Genomic DNA, 5,238 nt, shown 5'->3' on the forward strand with positions numbered 1-5,238 from the left:
ATCAATGTCTCACAAACCGTCATATTAATTAATTCACACATACACACATGTATAGCTATATACAATTTCTCCGACATATGCATGTTGCCTTCGGAGCCAGTGGCATTAGCCTAATTGGTGCCTTCGGGGCACGATGACAATTGGAAGTGGTTTTCATGAGGGCAGTAGCGGGTAATAGTATTCTCCCTTCGAATTTATGACCTGGTCGAGCAAAAATCCCGCTATTTCCTCTTGAAGTGCTTCTACGCGCTCCGTTTCTAGGAGCTTCGCCGCACCTCTCTGAACTGTTAAGAAGGAGATCAATATGCATGTGTATTAGTTGTGTGACTAGATATCGATAATGGTGTAAAAATTGTGAATAGTGTTTTGACAAGCGTACCCATTTCTGTCTTTGAGATCTGCTCCTTTCGGACGTCATCATGCGAATGTTCTCGCAAACGCAGAATGCACACAGATCAGTCCCCTGCGCCTGCTTCAGGGTCTTTACGAGAATGGAATTTGATCAGATAATAATTAATCAAGCATGATAATTAAAGAGATGGCAGCTAGCTAGCTAGCTAGTACTACTTAATTACTTACCTTGGGTCTTTCCCAGTTAAGCTTTTCTTTCCATTCGCCTTCCGTGACGCTGATGAACCTTGCCCAAGCCCTGCCCGCCGACAAAGAAAATGAATAAAGGGGTTATTAAATAGTTCATATCATGAAATGACGAACTAAATAGGCCGAGATATATAGTTAATAATGATTGAAATTACCTGTTAACTATCCCAAACAAGATTTTATAGTCAGTTTTTTCTTTGAGTAGTGAGTCCAGTATTTCAACTGTTCCGGCGTCAACTTTAATGATACACAAGACCCAGTGAAATCTGCATGCACACACGTTTGCATGTCTTAATTAAGCGGGTATATGTAAGCAAAAACATGTAGCTAGCTAGTAGGCAAAAACAGAGAATTTGTAGTACAAAACAGTGTGACTCACTGGAAGTTGTAAGGAAGTAGTATATCTTCATTGTATTTGAGGCGCTTCAAGAACTCTAGCATGCTGTCCTCTACGGCCTTTTGATGACGTGCATCTATTTTCCATTTGTATTCATTAACAGTAATTGGGTCAATGAACCCAATGCCATAGCGTCCACCTTTTCTCATTTCATACATCTTCATCCTGCATATAATACCATAGAAAAGAATATAGTGAGGATAATTACAGGTAGCTTGAGACTTAAATTACAGAAAGAAATCACTTACAGACAATAGCAACTGACGATAGATTTGTCGAGTGCGTCTTGATTGTATAACTGAAACAGTTCAGAATACTCAACGGACATAGCTTTCTCATGGTAGTAATGCTCCTCCTTGACATTCATCATGAGGGACAATCGATCGGAAATCTTGGTAATGTTCATGTACCATTGATGCAATTCATACATTCTCGTTGGGAGGTTCTTGACCTTGTCTAGCTCGACCAAAGGTTGGCCCCGGACATATTTCCGTTTTATTTTATCCTCTTTAAGCACAGGCATGGGCTCGATCTCGAGGAGTTATCCAACAGTGATTTTCAGAACTTCAGCCTGCATTATATGCTCCTCCGTTATTACCACATTGCCCACCTCAGGAACGTAAACTGTTTGCCCACAATAATATTGGGCGCGCGTACTGTCATGTGTTGTTGGCACAACAAGCGAGGGGATCGATTGCGCCGCCTGTTCTCCTAGCTGGGGAATGGTTTTCTCGCATTTTTTGACAGCTGCTTCTTGTTTGCTCGATCCCGAGCTCGCCTCCTTACGTAGACGTGCTCGATTTAACTTCCTGATGTGGCGCTCATAGTTTGTGTCAACAGGCTTGGGAGCTGATGGTTGAGCCATACGAATGAAGTGGTCAATCGTTTCCTCAGGCACTTTCTCCCTTGGCGGCGGTGGCGGTTTCGGTGCAAAATGGGCTTCCACCTCGGATTTCGATATGGCTGCGATTTCCTCCTCGGACCTGTCATAAGCCCTCTGTGGAAGAGGCGTGAGGCTTGGACCATATTTATATCGCTTGCCTCCGCATGTACTTCCTGTACTACCTCGACTCGTACCGCTACGCACCATAACTGCGGGGTGTCTCTTCTACGATTGCTGAGGCGGCGGAGACGGCTGACGGGGCTGAGTTGGACGAGGAGGAGTGGCCGCCTGAAGTTGTGCCGGACTTGGAGGAGGAGTGGCATGAGGTTGTGCCGGACTTGGAGGAGGAGTGGACGTCTGACGCTGTGGCGGACTTGGAGGAGGAGGAGTGGCCTGACACTTTGCCGGACTTGGAGGAGGAGTGGCCTGACACTTTGCCAGACTTGGTGGACTTGCAGGAGCGGGAGACAGCTGACTCGGTGGCGGACTTCGACGAGGAGTCGGCTGACGCGGTGTTGGTGGCCTTCGAAAGATGATGCAATCCTTTTTCCATAGGATGATACGATGTTTGGCGTCTCCGAGAAAGCGCTCGTCGTCACCTCCAGGATAGTCAAGCTCTAGCTCCGAATATGGGTCCACCACCTTATCAACCAAGACACGAGCATAGCCCGCTGGAATCGGGTTGCAATGGAAGGTTGCCTCGGGGGCATTTGTAAAAGCAACGGCGTCCGCCACCTTCATGGACATGTTCTTCATTTTGACGTGTAGCTCGCAGCTAGTGTTCTCCGTGATGTCATCCACGGGGTATCTACTACCCAGCATTGCGTCGTCCGAGGCGGAACCCACGCTGCTTCTCGGCATGGATGGGGCGGTGCTATCCAATGCTGGATCATTCGCTAGCTGCTGCAGCTGCTGAGACCCCCTTTGCTGGGTAAGTGAGTCGATCTGCTCCTGCTGCCGCTGGAATTTGACTACCAATTCCGCTTGACTTGCTTCTAGGCCTTGAAGGCGTTCATAGTCCCGCTTCCTCTGCAACTCCTTCATCTTCCTCTTCTTCTCCTCCGCAATCTTCTTTCTCGCACGGGTTCTGTAGTCGGTGTTCCAGTCTGAAAACCCCTCATACCACGGAATAGCGCCCTTGCCTCATGTTCTTCCCGGGTGTTCAGGATTTCCCAGGGCACGCGTAAGCTCGTCGTTCTCTCTGTTGGGCTGGAACACCCCCGGTCGTGCCTCTTCTATTGCAACAAGTATCGCATCGTCGGCTCCCTTCAGACTTGCCCTCGTCGAAACATTGCCTGTCTTCGGGTCCAACTCCCCCCCATGCGCATAGAACCAAGTCCTGACCCTGGGGGGCCAGCTCTTAGTAACCGGAGTGGCACCTGCATCCTCCATCTATTTCTCAGACTTATCCCACTTAGGCATTGCCACCGCATAGCCACCTGGCCCCAGCTTATGGAACTTATCCTTTTTTTCGGCATTCTTCTTGTTTATTCTCGACCGTTCCTTAGCTAATTCCGAATCCTTGAATTTCATGAAATCATCCCAATGAGCACGTTGGTTCTCTAGTGTTCCCTCGAATACTGGAGTCTTCCTTCCTCCCTTGACGTACTTGTCCCATTCACGATTCTTGTGGTTCTTGAATGCAACCGCCATCTTCCTAAGAGCAACGTCCTTGACTTTCTGCACATCTGCTTCTGTGAAATGATCTGGTAGGGTGAAATGTTCCATGAGAGTATCCCAAAGCAGATCTTTTTTATTCTTGTCGACAAAAGTAACATCTGGACGTGGAGCAGCGTCCTCTTTGCCTTTTTGTCTTTTGTCTTTTGCTGGCTCTCTCCATTCTTGAAGGGAGATCGGGAGTTGGTCCTTCACAAGAACTCCACACTGACGAATGAACTTGTCCGCAATCTTCTTAGGCGCTAATGGTTCGCCATTAGGTCTGACTGCCTCGATATTGTACTTTACGCCCACCTTCAACTTTTTGTTCGGGCCTCGTTTCGTCCTTTTGCCTGAAGATTTGCTCGATCCGGATGGCTGAAAGAACAAAGATCGATTCGTTAATATATCTTCAAGTCATTTAAAACATGTGATGATCACCAGATACCTGCTTATATAAATATATATACCTCGCCGGTCTTTGTTGTTTCAGGATCAACATGTTCTTCGTCATCGTCATAATCTTAGTTCATGACTTCATCAATTCGGTCATCACGATCGAATATCATATCATCCTCTCCGGTGTTGTTTAGAAATTCGGAGCCGTCATAATCTTCTTCATTCTGATCATCATCTGGCCCGCGTATCATATCGCACATGGTATGTTCTCCCTCTCTGTCGGTATTGTCTGCCATAGCTTTTATTTAACTAATTCAAAAGAAATATAAAATAATTTAGTATTCAAATTACATCGTCTCGAATAATAGATATAATCTCGAATACTTCGTCTAGAATAATAGATATAATCTCGAATACATCATCTCGAATAATATATAATATTGAATAGTACATCACTTGCTAGCTAATTAAAGATCGAATACTACAGAAGAATCTAGGACACTCGCGGTTCCTGCGGCGCGGGCGGTGGACACCCAAAGAGAAGGAACCCTCACAGGATCATAGCTGAAGTGAGATCCCCGAAGATACTGCCAGGTATTGGAGAACCTGCCGCCCTCTAATGCAACCATGTAGCGATGGACGTGCTCGTCCTCCTCCCTGACACGGTGACGCACCACCTCCGGCGGGGCCGGGTCCCTCCGCACCGAAACTGGCCCATGCGAACGCCACCAAACGAGATTAGGGTCGACGACGGGACCCGGGGCCGGGTTCCTCATCAAGCGGCGCGCCCCTCCAGGCAGCACCTCCCAGTGCCAGCCTGGCGGAGCCCAGTCCTGGACATGGGTCGGCTGGACGTCGTCGCGGACGGGTTGACGGCGAGGATGCGGGCCGGGCATCGTCGAGAACAAATACTAGCTATATGCCCGCAAAAAGTAATATTTTTTTAATGATTGGATTTTGATAACTAAAATTTCTAACATTTCTACTATTTCAAAAATCAATATACTATTTCATACTAATTAAGCATCTAACACTAAAAACAGAAAACACAACTTCTATACATCCATTAAAAAACTGAAAAACAACATTATATAAAAAAATTCCATACTAATTAAACACTAATTATATACTAATAATAATAATCTAAATTATATACTAATTAAACATAAAAAATTTCCATACTAATTAAACACTAATTTCCATATAAAATTTTTTGATAACTAAAACAATAATAATCTAAATAATCTAAATTATATACTAATTCATGCTTGTGTGTATGTGTGTGTGTTTTGATAACTAAAAC

At 45.6% G+C, this 5,238-nt stretch overlaps 1 protein-coding gene across 1 annotated transcript in view; it reads left to right on the plus strand.

The window, feature by feature from the left end:
* Positions 1-5,238, plus strand: part of LOC123040540 (galactinol synthase 2-like) — a 16,228-nt gene that overhangs the window by 905 nt on the left and 10,085 nt on the right. The gene's annotated exons all lie outside the window — the stretch shown is intronic.

Source organism: Triticum aestivum, chromosome 2B (assembly GCF_018294505.1).
Source record: "Triticum aestivum cultivar Chinese Spring chromosome 2B, IWGSC CS RefSeq v2.1, whole genome shotgun sequence".
NCBI lineage: Eukaryota > Viridiplantae > Streptophyta > Magnoliopsida > Poales > Poaceae > Triticum > Triticum aestivum.